The following is a 21568-nucleotide window of genomic DNA, read 5'->3' on the forward strand; positions in this document are numbered from 1 at the left end:
TTTCATTAATATTACTAATTGAGGGGCGCCTGGGTGGCGCGGTTGGTTGGGCGTCCGACTTCAGCCAGGTCACGATCTTGCGGTCCGTGAGTTCGAGCCCCGCGTCAGGCTCTGGGCTGATGGCTCGGAGCCTGGAGCCTGTTTCCGATTCTGTGTTTCCTTCTCTCTCTGCCCCTCCCCCGTTCATGCTCTGTCTCTCTCTGTCCCAAAAATAAATAAACGTTGAAAAAAAAAATATTACTAATTGAAATGAATGTTTTTTACTGACATTTTTGACTACCGTGGGTCAGAGCAACACCCACCTCCACTCCTCCCCAGCAACCTGACCAACATGTTCCCTTTAGCCAAAGAGGATGGTCCCAAAGAAACAGAGTTTCCTCCAGAGCAAACAGTCAGGGGAGCTTCCATATACACATATAGCTCAAGCCATGGTGATTCACTCAGGAAAGCAGCAGTGGGATTCAAGACTGTGATATTAAAGCCTCATGCCCATGGTAAGGTAAAAACAGTGGGGAAAAGGGGAGAAAGCAATACCAAGATGCTAGGCACTTGATAAAATATTTGGTTCTTGGAAGTAATAATGTTAAAGAGATTTTCTTTTTTTTTATTTTTTAATGTTTATTTAAATGGAGACAGAATCCGAAGCAGGCTCCAGGCTCCGAGCTGTAAGCACAGAGCCCGACGTGGGGCTTGAACTCACAAACCATGAGATCATGACCTGAACTGAAGTCAGATGCTCAGCTGACTGAGCCACCCAGGTGCCCCAAAGAGATTTTCTAATAAAGGTTGTCAAGTCACTGTAAGGGGCATAAAAGTTAAGATGCAGTGTAAAGCAACAGGACTGGATAAGCTATTGATTGGAATATGAGGTAATGGCCCATGATGTTAATAAGTGATCAAAATAGAGAAATAAAGCATAGTGATTGCTGTTATGTATTTATAGAAATGAAGAACCACGTGATCATGCTCATATTAAACTAGAATGTTTAAGATAGCAGCATATACTTACTCACTATTTGCATGTAGAAAATGACAAAGTGTGGTATGAGCAGCAGCACCAAGAAGGAATGCCCAGAAAGAATATATTAAACTCCCTATAGAGGAGAATTTAACTAAAAGTATCAATGCTACGACTTTGATGGAGAATCACCCTACCTTAGACTGTGGAGAATTCTGTTCTGATTTTTCTGAGAATTTCTTGGAAAGGATGAATACTAACACCTGGGCTAGGTTTTCTCTAAGCTTGGCATATCCATTCTTTTATTTGCTTGTGCTAAAATCCTTGCTGTCATCTTTGTTTTTGTTTTTTTTTAACGTTTATTTATTTTTGAGACAGAGAGAGAGAGAGAGAGAGAGAGAGCATGAACGGGGGAGGGGCAGAGAGAGAGGGAGACACGGAATCGGAAGCAGGCTCCAGGCTCTGAGCCATCAGTCCAGAGCCTGACGCGGGGCTCGAACTCATGGACTGCGAGATCGTGACCTGAGCTGAAGTCAGATGCTTAGCCGACTGAGCCACCCAGGCGCCTTACTGGGTGTCATCTTTGACTTAGAGTTTGCTTGCTTCCTTCCTTCATTGATTGATTGATTGATATTTTAGAGAGAAAGAATAGCATGAGTGGGGGAGAGGGGCAGAGGGTATCTTAAGCAGGCTCCACGCTCAGCACAGCCTGATGCCGGGCTGGATCCCATGACCCAGGGATTGCGACTGGAGCTGAAATCAAGAGCCTGATGGCTAACTGACCGAGAGCCACCCAGGTGCCCCTAGTTTGCTTCCTAAAAAAACAAAACAAAACAAGCTTAAAAAAATTTTAATTATGGTAAAATACACATATCATAAAACCTGTAATCTTAATCATTTCTACATGTAAAGGTCAGTAGTGGTAAGTACATTCACTTTCATGCAAAGCGTCTCCAGAACTCTTTTCGTCCTGAAAAATTGAAACACTATATCCCTTAAGCAACAGTTCTCTATTTCCCTCACCCCAAGCCATGCCTTTTGTGGCAACAAGCCTTCCAGTTTCTGTCTCTGAATCTGACTACTGTAGGTACCTCATATAAATGGAATCAAACAGTATAATGTGTTTTTGTGACTAGCTTATTTTACTTAGTGTAAGGTTCATCCATGTTATCAAATATGCAAGAATGTCCTTCCTTTTTAAGGCTGCTTCTTTGTTTCTTTTGGACTCACTTATCTCTCTCCCAGTCTACATCCAATTGTTATGGAATCCTCATACCTTCAAAATTAGTGCAGCCCTGACCACTTCTTACTACTGCCACTGGTACTACGTGATCCCAGCCACCATCATTTCTCACCTGGATTTCTGCAACTGTCCTTCTACTTCTTCCCTTGTTCCCTGTGGTCTCTTTTCAACCCAGCACCCACAGCAATCTTGGAAAAATCAGGTCACTTCTTTGCGCAAAATTCAGCAATATCTCCTCATTTTGTTTAGAAAAGAAACCAAAATCCAAGGCGCGAGGAGCCTGCTAGCTCACCACCACCATCTTTGCTCTCCTCCAGCTCTCTTTGTCCCACCCACCCCTCTACCACGTCATACTCGCTTCCTTGTTCGTGGAACAGGCAGGCATGATCTAATAGCAATGCCCTTGCACCGGCATTTCTTTTGCTTAAGCATTTAAAGGAAATCACCTTATTGAAAGTACAGTCCACCCCATAACCCCTTATTCCCTCCACTAGGCCTTGTTTCCTCTGACAATTATCAGCATTTAAATTGCTATGTAATCTCCTTATTTATTGTTTCAATGTTTATTGTCTGTATCCCCTTGCTATATATGTACCTTTACCCATTCTGTTGATTAATGTATCCCAAACATTTAGAGTTATGCCTGACAGTGTGGGCATTTAATGAACAAATGACTGTTCTTACTGAGAAGATCACCTCTTCACACTGACAGCAGGTTGGGCAGGTGCTCTCATAGTTCATACAAGGCAGTGATAGTATATGAGTAAAGAGGGAAGCAATGAAATGCTCCCTATTTCTAGTACCCTTTCCACCCACATTTTCACACCATTAGTGCTTGCTTGCTTTTCAGGGTCTGCTGAAAAGGAGTGTGGTGCAAGCGAGGGGTTGGAGTCTAACACTCTCCAAATCCCAACTCCATTATCTAGTGACTGAATGGCTTGGTGGAAGTAAGACTTTTTAAACTGAAGTTTCTTCATCTATGAAATGGGGATACTGTAAATTGGGTATGCCTCATAGGTTATGAGAATTAAAGGATATAATACATGCAAAATGCTGAACATTCAATAAAATACTTGTAGGTAAGTATAATTATAAAACACTTAAAGACAATGTATTTAGCATGCTATCTATTCCTCTATAATCTCACTTATGATTTTAATTTGCTTAATAAAATTCTATTTTTATAGGAAGTGTATAGATAAACTTCATCCAAGCTCAGTTCTGTATTAGCAAGAACTCTGATATACTAATATGTGAATTACTTTAACATTTGTGAATTCTCAGAAGTTAAGTCCATATTCAAGTGAAAGTAAAATATATATATATATATATATATATATATATATATATATGTTCAAATATAAGAGAATTTTGATGGTCTATTTAGCTTTTCTATAGTGCTGATCATCAAGATATGACTCACTATACCTCCAGTTCAATGGTATTTTCTCAAAATAATATTACAGATAGATAATGAGCTCTTCATAGGTCCATCTTTCAAACAATATTATTTGATGTTTCTGTTTTTAACAAAGCTTTTTTCTTAGGTAGGCCATCTGGATTATACCAGTTTAACTTTTTAGAGTTGGTATTTCCAATTAGCTTCAATTTGTCAGTTATACATCTGCATTAAGTACTTGTACTAGATATTAATCACCTTTGGGAACAAATACTTGCATAATTGATTAGTAGCTCTTGATATGGTAGTAATTTCTTCAAGAACATCCTTTAATTAAATGTGGAGGTTTAAACCAATTGTAATATATTTTTTTCTTATATAAATCTGGTTTTCAATTTTTGAACCCATTACCCTAATGTTCAGTGCTATTTCCCATTTTGAAAACTCATTTTATGTGTGGGTATTTGAAATGATCAGAGATATTACCAAGAAAATGACCAATAAGCCATAAAGCTACTCAACTCATTACTGGTACAATTTATTTATTGCTGGGAAAGTTCCACTTTAGATTAGTTTGGAAGAGAGTATAAGTGTATATGTAACAGTTCCCTGAGTGTAAGGACTTATTGTCCTATCCATAATTTATTCAGGGTTTCTGCACTACCTATTAAATAAGTGTAAAATTAAGGCCATTGCGTTTAAAAATGTAGTACAGAAATATGAACTTTCAGTGGAATCAGATAAGAAACCTGAGAAATGTGCACAAATCAAAGTCTTTATTTCATTCTCCCTACTTGCATAAGAAAGCTATCACCTCCAAGTAAGACATTTCAATCTACAAATTCACCAGCATGTGGAACAGCATACAAAAAAAACGCCCCAGAAAAGCCTTCTGCAAACAAGCTTCCCCAAACAGGATACATAAATCTTTCTACCAAGACTGAATGAATTAAACCCAAACCAAGGACTTAAATTATATCTAACCAAGGTGATTTCAATCTGAATTCAAACTTTTCATCATTTTCTGATAACTGGAGAGGATTTTGAATCACTTGCAGGAGATCTTGGTCAAACTCTTCAACACAAAACTTTTTTTTTTTTGAGAGAAAGCATGAGTGGGACATGGGTAGAGAAAGGGAGAGAGAGAATTCCAAGCAGGTTCCACACCATCAATGCAGAGCCCTATGAAGGGCTCGAACACATGCACTGTGAGATCATGACTTGAGCCGACGTTGGATGCTTACCTGACTGAGCCACCCAGGTACCCCATAAAACATTTCTTTTAAACTTGTTAAACAAAAGGAAAAGAGGCAGATGGCAGAGTGGTGTTCTGTGACCTTCCATTGGCTAGAAAGGAAGGCCCTATCTCTTAATCTTTAGAAAGCTTCACATAATCACTGAAAAAGATTTCAGGTACACTTCAGAGTATATTTACTTTTCACCTCTGCCAATAAGTGGCATGAAGGTACAGCCTATTTTTCTTTGGCTTTCAGTGGGATTAAAAGCTCTCCTTGAACATTTCAAAAACTTGTAAGAAGAAGGTGCTTTAGAGCAGCTGGCAAGTATATAAGACTATCGTAAAGCTTAGTTAGTTGTCTTTTATAAACACTTTAAAGATCTTTGGACCAAAGGAGCAATTCACAGAAAACATTTTTAGTTGTTAAATAGAGTATGTGTTCATGTATGGATTTTCTTTATTTTTATTTTAGTTCATAACTACTCTTTGTGGTAAATAGGGGGAAACAAAAGATAAATATGAGGTGTTCCCTTCCTAGAAAGCAAGTGATGAGGATGGGATCCGTTTCTAGAAACGAATAAGGTGAAGCGGGAATCGCAAGCCTTTGAGACATGTAAGCCGTAAGCTATGATAGTTATCATTGTTCACTGTGAACTCACAGAGTCCATGCAAGTAGGCTATTGCTCTAGATTATGGAAGAAAAGGTGTTAGAGGATGAGGAAAATTCAACTCATGATCCACCATAACAATGGCTATGAAGAAGCTCTGTCTCCAGGGAAGTGTTGCAGTGTTACAGGAAGTAGGGGTGCACCCAAATGTCTCCTAATATGAGAAAAGATTTTTAGCCTTGGTCCCAATCAGTAAGTTATTCTTCCTGACAACACTGGAGGCATGTAATCCTTTCCCTCGCCGTAGTGCAGATAGAATAATACAGGAGAAAAGACATAAGAAATAGAATTATCAGTTCACGGTGGAGAGAAATACAACACCATGGTAGAAGCCAAGAGAAAAAGCATTTCCCAGCATAGGTTGTGGGTTTGCTTGGAAGAAGGGGCACAATATAAAGGTTAATGACATGATTTTGAGATCAGTCAGACTTGCATTCACATTCTAACTTATGGATTTAGGCAGGAACCCCAAGCCTCCATTTTCTTTGTTATAAACTGGAAATAAAAAGACAGCAAATGAACTGACATAGTTGCTGTGAGAGTTAAGTTGCATAATGCATGTAGAATGCTTAATTAAATGCCTGATTAAAGGCTATGTGTACAAGGGCTCTAGAGTTTGGGGCTGCTTTTATTTGCCTCAACAAATAAGGGCTATAGCTAAAATTAATTTTTTGCACGTACATGTGCACTATCTGAAAGCAAAAGCTTTCCACTGAAATATGGACCACTAAGAGGAAGGACAAGTGTGGCAAACAAAAGTGTTCTCAGATTTAGGAGAAACAGCATGGATTGAACTAGAGATAGGATTAAAGGCTTTTGCAGTGTCCCTAAAAATTAACATAAGATTTGTTCTTTGTTGTCTAGATTTACATCAAGATTAACTGCAGCGTGTCCTACAGATGGTTCTTATTCTAAAGTATGTGTTTATTTATTTTCAGTCCTTACTTTTCATCTGTCTTGAATTAATAAACTTCTCCAGGTTTAGAAGATCCATTCGGGTTAGTTTCCATATACTTGCTGCAGTCTAGATTTTGGTGACCAGAAAGAGGAAGAGTTAAAAAGTAACATTCCTTTATAGGAAACTTGCCTTAACAAACTCTGTTCTATCTGTGTTAGTGTTATATATACACATTTGAATGTATTGATCTTAAAATGCTATGTTCTTAAATATGGTTAAAAATGTCATTTCGAACTTCCCATGAACTTCATGGGTGTCCAAGGAAACAAAAGAAAAAAATCTCTCTGTTCAGCTTTCCTCATCTTTCTGACCAAAGGAATTGGAGAAAGAAACATTGGATTCGTTTCTCTCTGATCGCTTACTTTTTGGCTATGGAGTCCTTTTTAAGGGATGCAATGTTCTTGGATCGGACAGATTTGGTTGGGAAAGCAGAAGCCACTCAAGATATAGTTAGTGGAAAGAAAATTAATATCAAGAATTTGAGCTAGATAACTATTGGAAGAGCTGCAAAAGCAAGGATCTGAAAAGGCTCTTTCAGGAGATCTATAAGTATAGGATTTCATGGAAGCCCCCAACAATGATTTTAGTTGCCAGTAGAGATGAAATAGGACCACAGTGAAATGCCCATAACATAAGTGAGCCACACTTCATCTATTTTCCTCTCCAGATCTTTTCTTCGTCTCCCCTTCCCTGCTTTCTGTCCCAGGACGCCGACTTGAATGGACTGCACTGGAGGTCCTCCTTGTCCTCCCGTTTCCAGTGGGATTTGGCCCATGAAGAGTACCAGTAGATTAGGGGTGGGGAGAAGAGTGACATTAGGAGAATTATTCTCCTGCCTCCCTTCTTTCAAGCTTACTTCAGAAAGTCTGTGTCCTATGGCTACAGGTCCTTTCTCCCAACATCCTCTTTTCAGGTTGTGGTAACTATTCCTTTTTTCTCATCCTTTAAGGCTGAGGGATGATAAGAGCTCTTATTTGCCCCAGGATCCTGCACCAGCCCCTATAATTCCACTATGTCTTGCAACATCTTTGTAAATACTCCTTTAGTAGATAAACACTCCTTGAGTTATTCTACCATGAGCATACCAACTGCTTCCTGGTGGGAACGTGGCTGATATGGTATTTCATACTATAAGTGGGCCCAAGAAATGTTCTTTAAAGATGGGTGTCAGGATTTGGGTGATTCACATTTGAAGGAGCTCAGGGATAACCTCCTGGCCAGGATAAAAGGGACATGAGTAATCTATGGCATGTGGTAGAATCTCCCTTCCTCACATTGTCATTTTCCTCTTTGGGCCTCAGCAAGCGTAAATGGGAATTAGGAGCCATAAACATATAAATAAGAACATGGGATTGGAAGGCCCCATGGCAACTTGGAATGCCTTCCTCCTCTCCTGAGGTTGCATATCTGGAAGTATGCCTGCAGAGTTTCAGCCCCAAATTAAATGCTCAGTCCCCGCAGATCTCTCACCCTAAAACAGGGACACTGGTGGAAAGAAGTGGGACCATGAGATCTGGGTCGAAGACACTTGGGAAAATACGGGCTGAGACTGAGATCTTTAATCTCCATCTTCCCCTGAAATTCCCAGGCATACTGGAGGAAGGGCCTTCTCTTTCCTTCAGTCCTCCTCTGAACTAAAGTTACCATATCGCAGGCAGTTGCCTCAGGACCTAATACTGATTTATCCCCCCAGGGCCCTCGCTGACTACTCACTGCCTTTGATCTGCCTTAATAATTAAATACCAACAAAGCCCTAAGAAGCAAAATTATCAACAATGGCTAAGTAAAATATTTCAAAATATTTGATAAAATAAAATAAAGATAAATATGTGCTTTATGACTACACTATCTTTGGGTTTTCAAAATGGTCATTGGGTAACACAATGCTTCCCCTTTCACCCTGTAAAAGAAAGGACCATAAAAGTAATCAGGCTTGCCTAAAAATTCTACAAATATTAACTAATTCAAAGCTGTTTTGAAAGGTTTTGTCTACCATACTTAATATATATTTAAAAAACTGATAATTCAAAGAAAGCTTGACTTTTTAGTAAATATGTGGATGTAAATGATCTTTTAATGATTGAATATTTTTCAAATTAAAAAATAAAACATATTCCTATTTCAGCTCAAAGATAGGTATATAACAGTCACCAAAGCAATTTGTTTCCAGGATTCTCACTTTAAAAACTTTTTTTTTCTCTCCTCTCTCCTCTCTCTCTCTCTCTGTCTCTCTTTGTTTTGCTGTTGTTGTTCATTTAAAGTCTGAATAAACATTAGGGGTATGATTCAATAACATGAAAATCATCAGAAGCCTGTTATTTCAGTCTTTCTTTAGATTCAATAACCAAAACATATCCCCTTGACTAAGAGTGATACAGGAATAGAAAAACTTAAGGAAACCAGAGCTGATTTAGTTTTAAAATTCCAAATAAGCTTAATGGTTTCCCATATTATACAAATTCTTCTATTGACAAAATGCCTGAGTACTTTTTGGCCAGGTGTCAAACTATGAAATAATGTTGCTTTCTCCATTCACATGCAATTGCTCAGCATTGCAATGCTCTAAAGCTGGATAACTTCTTCTTTTTTTTTTTTTTAATATATGAAATTTATTGTCAAATTGGTTTCCATACAACACCCAGTGCTCATCCCAAAAGGTGCCCTTCTCCATACCCATCACCCGCCCTCTCCTCCCTCCCACCCCCCATCAACCCTCAGTTTGTTCTCAGTTTTTAACAGTCTTTTATGCCTTGGCTCTCTCCCACTCTAACCTCTTTTTTTTTTTTTCTTCCCCTCCCCCATGGGTTCCTGTTAAGTTTCTCAGGATCCACATAAGAGTGAAACCATATGGTATCTATCTGTCTCTGTATGGCTTATTTCACTTAGCATCACACTCTCCAGTTCCATCCACGTTGCTACAAAAGGCCATATTTCATTTTTTCTCATTGCCACGTAGTATTCCATTGTGTATATAAACCACAATTTCTTTACAGGAAGAAGAATCCCATGATTATTTAGCTTATCTCAGGGAACATTCCATACCTTGTACAGATTTCCTAGATTGAGACTCTCTTGGACAATTCTGATTTACTTATGTTTATGAATGTTTGATTCTTAAAAATTTTTTTCCAAGTAGGTTATTTTATCAGGCATGAATTTTTCTTAAAATTTAAGTGTCTCACAGAATTAAGTCAATTTAGGTAGCTAAATTAGTTGCTATTGCTCAGACCTGCCTTCTGGAGGAAAAAAAAGGTAGAAGACTATTTATACTTAAGGGGATATAAGATTTTATGTTAGTCCATTGCTTTGAAATGCTTGAGTTATTGAAATTTCGTGACTGCTACAGAAACCCTTAGAAAATGAATGACAAACTAAACAAATTGGAGCTTGTTTGCTATCATTTAAGGAGATTGTCATGATAAAGGAATGTACCAAAAAAGCTTCATGGTATGGCTTATAATAGCAAAATAAACATAAAATAAATTAAAAATATTTAATTAAAAAACTTAGAAAAAATAAATTAGCCTAGATTCTACTCTCTTAGAAGCTGAGGTGACCAATTATGCAGGAGACTCAAATGATACCTCTAGCTTTATCACCAATAGGTAAAACCGTATTTCCAAAATGCCTAGCTAAGCAGCCTTTGCATGATCTGAAACCTGGAGATCTGAGCTTCTGAAAAAGGCATCAGAAAAAAAAAAAAAAACCTGCCCTTAAACCTCAACAGAAAAAAAACTTAAAGGTACTGTTAACAACTGGTACTGCAGTAAAATTCCAAGGTGTTGATCCTTGGGGTCACGTTTCTCAAATTGAAATATATACAGCAATTCCTTCTGACTACCGGACTTCCATTCCAGCAGGAGACCCTAAATTGATGATTTTTAGGAATTCTGAAGCTGCTGACTACATAAAGTGGACAACCTCTGCCCAAAATGACAAACTGCTGACTACAAAAGTTGGCAGTTTCTGCTCAAAACAATGGAACAAGATTAATTCTCTGATTTTTCAGCACTTCTTCCCTTTACCACCAATCTTGCTTATTGTTGTTTTTTGTCATTCTCTATTTACCAACTAAAAGTTCTCAATAGGACCATCATCTCTACCCTTTTACTTTTGATCCTTCTTTTCTGCCAATTAAGAAAGATCAGAAGTCTCAGGTGGTGTCTTTTTCTTACACTGTATCTACTGCTCTGATTTAACTGACTACTGACAAAATTTAATAGCCATGCTTTTAAACGCTTCAGAAGTAGATTCACTTTCACAGGTACCTCTTGGCACTTATGTTGACTTCATACATCACAAACTTCAGGCTAATAAAAATTAGGCTTTGACTTCATGTCAACAAATGCTTCTGCTAATGTTATTACCATCCCATAAGTAAAATCTTATTCATCAGGAATGAGATCTATTTTAGGGCCATCCTTGTTACAGTAGTCAGTTTTCTTGAGAGATGCCACAAACTGTTTTCAGGAACTCTTTGTACTCCAGGAATTTGCCCATCTTGAGGGACAGAAATTGATTTACTTCTTATGTAAGATGATATTATTAATCTCAATACAGTCAGTGTCCCACTAGGTTACTACTTCTTACGTGGACATCAAGCTTACTCCCACCTGTCACATCCCAACTTATCCTGCGTTTTCAGGATAACTGTTTGAGATTTTCAGATTTTTATAATTGGCAACCTCCAATGGATTATGTTTCCCTGAAAGAAATACTCAGAAACCTCTCCAAAGAGGCAAACACAGGCTACTTAGGAAAACTAGAGTGAATAACTGATTCTTTGTGCATATTGCAGGATAATACAATTGGAAAAATTATTCCAATGCTGGAAGACAAAATAAATGACACAAATTCTATCTGTAAGCCCAAAAAATCATTTTAAATCTAAATTTATTATCAGAGTTGTCATGGTTAATCACACAGGTCTTAATTTATACTTAACTACCCAAAAGTGAAAAAATTATTCTATAGCAAACACTTTTTTTTGTTCCTATGATGTTATAATTCAAGTAGAGTTGTGCATTACTAGTCTAAAGAAAAAACAAAAGCCACCTGCTTCTCTAAAACAAACTCAGATGGATTCTGGGAAATATTTTTATTACCTGGATTTTATAATTTTGCCCCTGATTTTGAGATTTTGTTTTTGGATTTTTTTGTTTGTTTTGTTTTGTTTGTGTTGTTGTTGTTGTTTTGTTTGTTTTTACAAACAGAAATATTGTATTTAGCTATTTTTAGAGGGGAAAAATGTTGCCCATATTGTAACTGAAGCTGGTGGGGTAAGCCATACCAAATCCAATTGTTTTGAGAAACAAGAATACATCATGAAGACATTTTAGCTTGATGTGGTGAGGATAGAAGCTAGATTGTAATGGTTTGAAGAGTCATTAGGGAGTTAGAAAGTGGAAAGCAAAGTCTAGACTGCTTTTTCAAAAACTGTTATTTTGAAGGAACGTGTCAAAGAGAAATCTAGACATGTGAGTTATGGAGATGGGAATGCCATCCAGTGCCCAGTTGTGGCGTTAGCCATCAATAAGAGAGAACCACATCTGGTAACACATGAGGAAAGAGGTCTGTCTAAAGGATGGGGATGGTATAGGCAGGTTGTGGGCAAGATAAATGGAACAAGAAGTAGGTACTTAGGACATCACTGTTTTGTCTGTGAATTAGGTATTGAGATTATCTGCTGAGACTGAAGGTAAAAGGAAAAGGATAGAAGGTTTAAAAAATAAATGGAAAACAGATGTTGAGGAATGGAAGAGGGAAGTGAGGCCACACGGAAGGTTTTTCTGAGGAGCCTCAAATGCCATCTTCTATTGGAAACTGGATTTGTAAGGGAACCAATGTGCAGGATTGTATATATCTCTCTAGTAGGACTCAGAAGTAGCTATTGTTTAGGAAAGGAGAAAGTGAGTTGGTGGATTGGTGCAGCTGAGATTATGTTTTATACACATGTGGTAAAATGACAAGGGAGGGGTAAGTCATCAATTAGACAAGAATGCATTTAAAGAGACGGGCCATTGGATCTGAGGTATCAAAGGCATGGACAGCTTGATGATTCATTTAGGGAACTGTACTATGTTTGTGAGGCCTCCAGCAGAAATTTCCAGTGAGCAAAAGAATGAAGATGTAACGTGAAGCAGAATAGAAATGTCCGGTAGACACTGAGACACCTGAAGAATTTGAATCTGCTATAAAAGTCAGCAGTGCAAACGTAGTGAAGGAAAGTGAAGGAAAGAAGGAAGAAAGTGAAGGAAAACAGTTGATGGGAGAGTGACATTTCAGTTAAGGGAAAGCAGTATTCAGTCATATGGTAAATTTTGGTCTATGAAATGTAAACATTGCAACTAATTTTTTAAAAAGGGAGAGCTCTAGAAATATGTTGTTTTGCCGATATTTTAAGTATCTTGCCCACACATTATGATTTTTAGAAAGTTAAATCATTTCCCTTAACTTCAGTTTCCTCATTTGTAAAGTGGTGGCAATAATGCCTGCCTTGAAAGATTTAGGAAGAGGATTAAATAATATGGTAGGAAAGTGTATATCATAATGACAAGCATAAAACCAATGTAAATTTGCCCTATATTTTCCATAATTAATACTCACATCATGTCGTTTAAGTATTTAAAAAAAGCAGTTGGTCCTAAATTAGAAAATAGCCAATATCATCTTTTCAATTTATCCCTATCAACAGAAACATAAATTTAAGAATAGGATAGTCGAATTGGAAAATTATGTAACTTAAAATGTCAGTGCCAACAGCAGGAATAATTTAGTTAAACGGGGTACTTGGGCTCTGCCTGAAACACCAGGGAGTGAACCACCCCCGGAATCTCCACAACTTTCTCATATCTCCTTTACACCAGGCAAAGAAGTTGTGTGACTATGTGTGGGTGTTTAAATCAGAGCTCTGGAGGGCTTGGGTGTAACTGTCATGTTGCCAACTGATAACTTCCAAGGTACACATCTAGACTAGATCCCACTGTGGAACTGCTTGCCACACTTCTTCCCCTGGATATGGCTGTACATATATTCGACATTGTCCAGAAATAAACTCAAACCCCAAACATGCTCTCAGTCTATACTTCCTACTGTTTTGGGGGACAATACCACACATTTAGATACCCCAAGCTAAAAATATCTCAATTTCAGTTTTGAATATTTTTTCCTCCCTCACCAAATACCCAATAATCTAAGATTTCCCAATTTTTTTCTCAGTCTGATTACTCACTTGTCATCCCTACCATGGGTCTCAGAATCTCTCACATGGACTGTTGCATATCTTTGCTACTCTAAGAGTCTCAACTTTAACCCATATCTGTGGCTGTATCTTTCTCCCTTGTCACCCATAAAACTTAAATGCAGGATCCTTATAAAGTTCCTGGTCCATGGCGAGTACTCAATAAACATTTGTTGAACTAAACAAATTGAGGGAAAGTGGATAGTCTTTATCTGAGGAGACTCTGAGAGTTGCCATTGGAGATGAAAACTCATCTCGATAGGGTGCCCCCAGACTGTATTTTCTTTCCCCCTTTTTAATTGGAGTATAGTTCACACACAATGTTACATCAGTTTCAAGTGTACAACATAGTGATTGGACAACTCTATACATTATGCTATGCTCACCATAAGTGTAGCTGCCATCCGTCACCGTATAACACTATTACGATAGCATTGACCATATTCCCTATGCTTTACCTTTTATTCCCTTGACTTACTCCATAACTGTAAGTGTGAACCTCCCACTATCCTTTACCCATGTTTTTCATCCCCCACCCCCACCTGGTAGCCATCAGTTTGTTTCTCTTAGTGGTATATGATAAAATACAGGAAGAAATATATAAGGTAGAAGGAACTAATCAGTTTGCAAGCAGAAATTAGAGAAAATAGACAAGACCCAAGACTTGCTGGGTTGAAAAGTAAATCACCTCTCATCCCCTCTCTTCCAGCTGGTAAAAAATTCTCAATCAAATGAGGCCTGTGGATAAATACAAAATTGTGTGAGTGACTAGGCAACACTTTGCTAAAGGGTATTGCACAAGGGGATTGCTTGTGCAATCTGGAAGAGGGGGACATCTAAAAACTTTAAGAGTGTTCTCCCATTGCAGTCACCCACACAAACTAAATTCAAAATTTGGAAGTCATCAGCAGGTAGGTAGTACATTAAGCCAAAGAACCGAATGAGATGGGCAGACAAAAAATGGCAGTTCAATGAATAAGGGGAATCAACACAGTCAAAGAATTACAGCAGTTTGGATTCTCTAATAAGCAAGAAAATAGAAGATGGCAATCAGTATTGGCTTGCCGTTGAGATTTCAGAGGTGCTACTCTAGTTATTAGTGATGACATGAGAGTATGTGGCAAAGGGGGAAGCAGAGGAAAAGATGAGCAGGTGTGAGGAGCCACAGTATGTGATGACTTCTTTGTGGTTGTTGACATCACCAGGAATGATAGTGGGCTTAGTGGTGGAGGGGAATCCCATGTTCTTCTTTTTTTATCCCTTGTTATATCAAGATCTGGGTGCTTTTATTTTTGTCTCTGTCTCTTCTAAATGTCTGAGATTCTACAGAGAAATAGAAGAGATTTTAAAAACAAGTTCTTAAACTATGGCAACTCATGAGGATTATTTTGGAAGACAATAAGCCCAAAAGATATAGGCATGAGAGAGACCAGAGCTAAGGAAGTCAGGTGGCAGATCTCTCATTTCAAGTATGTCCCCCCTTCTAGAGTGAGCTATTCTGGAGAAGGAGGAATCTGAAAGTGAATGCTTGGGACATATCAACAAATGATCTAATATATGAGACCATATTCTTTCTAAAACAATGGTGAAAACTAAATGAGAGGTAAAATAAAGTATTGCATATTTAGCTCTTATTCTGTTGCTAGAAATAAGTTTTTCTGGAGTCACTGAAAATTCATATTCTCCACTGAAATCTTTTAAATTCAGCAGCAGAAACAGTTTGAGTAGGAATATGTCTCTAACATCATTTCATACTTAATATTATATAGGTATATGTCCATACTTTTTTCCACAGTCACTGCACCAATTTACATTCCCACTAACAGTGCATGAGGTTCCTTTTTGTCAACACCCTCATCACTTGTTATTTCTTGTCTTTTTTATTCTAGCTATTCTGACCAGTACAAGGTGAAATCTCATTGTGGTCGATTTGCATTTTTCTGATGATTAGTGATGTTGAGCATCTTTTCCCTTGTCCGTTGGCCATCTCTACGTCTTATTTGGAAAATGTCCTTTTAAGTCTTCTGCTCATTTTTAATTAGATTGGGGTTTTTTGGGGGGTTTCTTTTTGGTATTGAGTTGTATAAGTTCTTTATATATTTTTTATATTATATTTTGGATATTAACCCCTTATCAGATATATCATTTGCAAATATCTTCTCCCATTTATTAGGTTGCCTTTCTGTTTTGTTGATGGTTTCCTTCACTGTTCAAAAGCTTTCTATTTTGGTGTAGTCCCAATAATTAATTTTTGCTTTTATTCCCCCTGCCTGAGGAGACATATCTAGAGAAATTTTGCTAAGGCTTATGTCAAAGAAATTATCGCCTGTTTTCTTCTATAAGTTTTATGGTATCAGATCTCACATTTAGGTCTTTGATCTATTTTATTTTTGTGTGTGATGTAAACCAGTGGTCTAGTTTCATTCTTTTGTATGTAGCTGTCCAGTTTTCCCAGAACCATTTATTGAAGAGACTGTGTTTTCCCCACTGTATATTCTTGCCTCCTTTGTCATAGATTTAATCAACCACATAAGTATGGGTTGTTTCTGGCTGTCTGTTCTGTTCTATTGATCAATGTGTCTATGTTTATGCCAGTACCATACTATTTTTATTATTATAGGTTTTTTTGTAAACAGTATGGGAGTTCCTCAGAAAATTAAAAGTAGAAGTACCATATGATCCAGTAATTCTACTACTCGGTATTTACCAAAAAAAACAAAAACAAAAGCATTTCATTTGAAAAGACAAATTTTGTCTTGAAAAAACAAAAACAACAACAACAAAAACAAAACCATTTCATTTGAAAAGACATATGCACCCTTATGTTTATTGTGGCATTATTTATAATAGCCAAGATATGGAAGCAACCTGTGCCATTGACAGATGAATGGGGAAAAAAAGATGTGGTGTGAATCTATCTATCTATCTATCTATCTATCTATCTATCATCTCTCATCTATCTATCTATAGATAGATAAAAAAGAATGAGATCTTGTCATTGCACCATCGTGGATGGAGCTAGAGGGTATTATGCTAAGAGAGATAAGTGAGATAGCAAAAGACAAATAGCATACGATTTCACCTACATGTGGAATCTAAAAATCAAAACAAATAGAAAAAACCAACAAACAGGAAGCAGAAACAAACCCATAAATAAAGAGAACTAACTGATGATTGACATAAGGGAAGGAGGTAAGGGGATGCGCAAAATGGGAGAAGGGGAGTGGGAAGTACACACTTGTAATTATGGAATGAATAAGTCAAGGGGATGAAAGATACAGCATAGGAAATATAGTTAATGGTATTGTAATAGTGTTGTATGGTGACAGACTGTAGCTATACGTGTGGTGAATATAGCAAAACATAGACTCGTCAAATAACCATGTTGTATACCTGAAACTAATATAGCACTGTTTTTCAACTGTACTTCAATTAAAAAGTATATACATTATACGGGTCTACATTTTCATGCTGACTAGACCTAAGGAAAACGGTCCAACTTTTATTACTCAAGAAGATCAATTTTAACATCTCCAAATTTCAAATATTTCCACAGAATCGCTCCATTTGTTGAAAAAATACAAAATGCTACTTAAAATGTTGTAATGCTTTCAAGTAAATTTGTACTTTAATAACCATAATAGTAACATACATATTTAATAGCAACATATATATGTATATGTATGTAGGTATGTATGTATATATGTATGTAGGCATATACAAATATATATATATATATATATATACACACACATTTATACATATGTATATATACAAATATATATATAATATTAAAACCAATGTTTTTTTGTGGTTAGGACATTTAAGTTAAGATCTATTCTCCTAGAAAATTTCAAGTATAAAATATTGTTTACTATATTTACATTGCTGCAATTAGCTTTCCAGAACTTATTCATCTTGCATAACAGAAACTTTGTAGCAACATCTCCCCATTTCATTATGTGAGGTGATGGATATGTTAATTAGCTTGATTGTAGCTCTTGTTTCACAATGTATATGTGTGTCAAAATATCAAGTCATATATCTTACATCTATTCCACTTTTGTCACTTATACTAGACAAGGATGGGGGGGGATTTAAAAAATATGTCAAATGTAGGCACTGCAGCATGAGGCCGTGGAAAGAGGTGCTAACTGGGTGTCCATGAACCCATGCTCTAATTCCAGCTCTCCTATTAGTCTATCCAAAGAAGATGTTAGAGGTATTAGATAAGATCAAGCAGCTGATCTACTCCCTCTTTTGACTCTACTCATCATAGTCTATTTGGGACTTTGGCAGGTGATCACCTAGGATATTCTTCTTGTTATTTTAGCAGTCATCTCTGTCTCCCAGCTATGTCTTTCTTTATTTCAGTTTGGCTCCTTCTAGGATATTCAAACCTCATTCCTCAGCTAAGAGTTATATGTAAAGGCATGACCTGTAACTTTAGATCAACAAAAGATCAGTTATGATTTTATTTTTCTATAACTGTAAGTTTTCAATATCATAATGAATATAAATCACTTTTTTCTTTGTTGACATCATGTGAATGAGAAGAATCCATGTAGCTATGGTAGCTATTTAAAACAAACAAACAAACAAACAAACAAAAACTCCTCTAAGGACGCCTGGGTGGCTTAGTCGGCTAAGCAATTGACTTTGGTTCAGTCATGTTTTCACAGACTGTGGGTTCGAGCCCTGCACCAGGCTCTGTGCTGACAGCTCAGAGCCAGGAGCTGGCTTCAGATTCTGTGTCTTCCTCTCTCTTTGCCCCTCCCCTGCTCACACACTCTCTCTCTCTCTCTCTCTCTCAAAGATAAATAAACATTAAAAAAAGTTTTAAAAATTAAAAAAAATCTTCTAAACCTCCATGGAAGATGCACATGGACAGTGCACAAAACTACTGTCTCCTCAGTTCTTTCTTCTTGCCTTTCTTCTTGACCTTCTGTCTTTTAAAACGTACCCCCAGTATTGTCCAATTTGCTTCGTAGTTTTGACTTTCAACAGAAGAAACCAACACAAGTTTTTGTATGGCCACGAACAATGAAGAGAGCTCATAAAAGAGGCACTCATTACCTTTCAGCGTAAGCATGGGGTGGGTTGTCATATGTGGAGAGAGTACATTGAAAAGGCTTAATGCTGTAGTTTCATGTGACACACTTTTGAGAACATGGGCCCCATCTTGCTCCATTGGCTGTAGGCAACCAAGGTAACGATGAGTGCTCAGTGGTGATTAGACCATGTAGTCCGTTAAGATAAAGATGAGCGCTCAGTGGTTCTTTCCCACCAGGCCCTCCACCTCCTCCCCTTTCCCTCTCTCTTTTTTTGTGTGTACTTTCTTCTCTTTTTTTTTTTCATTGTTCAAGGTTTATTTGGTGTTTTACTTGGCATGACACTCTGATAGTTGGTTGCATTGCTTATACGTACATTTTTCTTTTTATGCTATATGGCAATGTTTGCTAGCTCCTCTGACACATATAGTTCATACAATAAAATCCTTTAGAGCAGTTTTGCACTATTGGATCACTCCCTTTTCCTCCTCCACAAATGTCTATCTTATACTAGCATTTTAGAGATTTTTAGAGGAGGAGTGCTGGGGAAAAACTTGCTGAATAACAACCTGCTTTAGCTTCTGCTTGAAATTTCACTATTAGAAAGTCATTCTTCCATGTTAGGCAATTTTTATCCGGGTTATTTCTTTAAACTAACTTGGGGTGCCTGGGTGGCTCAGTCAGCTGAGCGACAGACTTCGGCTCAGGTCATGATCTCACGGTCCGTGAGTTCGAGCCCCGCGTGGGGCTCTGTGCTGACAGCTCAGAGCCTACAGCCTGTTTCTGATTCTGTGTCTCCCTCTCTCTCTGCCCCTCCCCCACTCATGCTTTGTCTCTCTCTGTCTCAGAAATAAGTAAAAACATTAAACTAACTTGACAGAACATTATGCATTGTCATAAGAAAACAATTTAAATTAGCTAAGCTACTGCCATGCTGCAAGTGACAACAAATGTTTTCTCTGGCAATAAGAGAATTAAAATTGTAATTAACTCTGCACTAATGGATTACAGTTCCTTTCTTGAGATAGCCCCAGGAGATAACTTTTTTTTCCCTATATGATTGTGAATATTTCTCATAATGTTAAATTTCTGTTGCTTTCAGAGGTGCCGGGGTGGCTCAGTCGGTTAAGTGTCTGACTTTGGCTCAGGTCATGATCTCACGGTTTGTGAGTTTGAACCCCATGTCCGTCTCTGTGCTGAAAGCTCAGAGCCTGGAGTCTGCTTCAGATTCTTTATTTCCCTCTCTCTCTGCCCTTCCCCTGCTTCTCTCCTTACTCTCTATCTCTCTCAAAAATAAACATTAACTTTTTATTTTTATTTTTTTGCTTTCAAATGAATCAATATTTAGATTTTGGAGGGCCTATTTACCTGGTTTTCTGACTAACTTCAAGAAGACATGAAATACATTATACTACTGACCCTTGAAGAACAGGGTTTGAAATACATTTATACATGGATTCATTTTTAAAAGAATTAAGCACAGTACTCTAAATGTATTTTCTCTTCCTTATGATTTCCTTTTCTTTAGCTTATTTTATTATAAGAATGCTGTATATAATAGATATAACATACAAAGTATTTGTTAATCAACTTGATTGGCAAGGCTTCCAGCCAGCAGTTGGCTAGTAGTAGTTAAATTTGGGGGGAGTCAAAAGTTACATATGGAGATTTGCGGCTAAGCGGCCGCCTAAGGAGAAGGAGAAGGGGGTTAAGTAGGAGGTCTCTGTACCGTGGCCCGTACAAAGCAAACTGCCTCAAATCCACCAGTGATAAAGCACCCAGGAAGCAACTGGCTACAAAAGCCACTCACAAGAGTGCTCCCTCTCCCGGAGGGGTAAAGAAACCTCATCGTTACAGACCTAGTACTGTGGCACTCTGAAATTAGACATCATCAGATTCACAAACTTCCTTTCCAGCGTCGGATGCGAGAAATTTCTCAGGACTTCAAAACAGATCTGTGCTCTTAGACTGAAGCTATTGGTGTTTTGCAGAAGGCAAGCGAAGCCTATCTGGTGGGCCTTTTTGAAGACACCAACCTGTGTGCTACCCACGCCAAACACAGAACAATTGTGCCAAAAGACATCCAGCTAGCACACCGCATACGTGGAGAATATGATTAAGAATCCAGTATGGTGAAAAACCTTTCATTCCTTAAAAAAAATTTATTGGGGTGCCTGGGTGGCTCAGTCAGTTAAACGTCTGACTTTGACTCAGGTCATGATCTCGTGGTTGGAAGGTCCGAGCCCACACCTGGCTCTATGGTGACAGCTCAGAGTCTGGAGCCTGATTCAGATTCTGTGTCTCCCTCTCTCTGCCCCTCCCCATTTTGCACTCTATCTCTCTCCCTAAAAAATAAATAATACACATTAATTTTTTTTTTTAATTTTGTCTTCTTTCTGTTATTGATAGTTCTGAATGTTAGGTATTTTTTTTCCATAGTGTCAAAAGATAACTAAGTATATGACTGCAAGTAGAAAAATAGGGGACAGAAGTCAGGTATTGACAGTTTTTATATTTTCATGTGTGTGCGAATGTTTAATATAAATGTGGGGCCATAAAGCATTAATGTATGCCAAAATGTATCAGTAAGCAAATTTTAGTAGTTTGACTTTATCACAATTATAAACAAACCTGTTACATTTTTCTGGACAATGCAAGCATTTGGATTTTTTAGAACAAGTAAATTTCTTCTTGATAGCAACTAAATGGTGTTTGTAGCATTTTTATCATTCAATAGATTCCATCCATTCACTATACTTTCCTGAGTTCTCCTACATGCAATTATGTGTTTTTAATGTTGCCTGTCTTCTGTGC

At 37.6% G+C, this 21568-nt stretch overlaps 1 pseudogene; it reads left to right on the forward strand.

Moving 5' to 3' along the window:
• The first annotated feature begins 331 nt into the window (after positions 1-331).
• LOC124521118 (histone H3.3A-like) lies at positions 332-20874 on the forward strand (annotated as a pseudogene).
• The last annotated feature ends 694 nt before the right edge of the window (positions 20875-21568 follow it).

The sequence above is a fragment of the Lynx rufus genome, unplaced genomic scaffold (genome assembly GCF_022079265.1).
Source record: "Lynx rufus isolate CCGP_SWC_20201006 ecotype Redwood Valley unplaced genomic scaffold, mLynRuf1.p SCAF_3, whole genome shotgun sequence".
In the NCBI taxonomy this organism is placed as follows: Eukaryota; Metazoa; Chordata; class Mammalia; order Carnivora; family Felidae; genus Lynx; species Lynx rufus.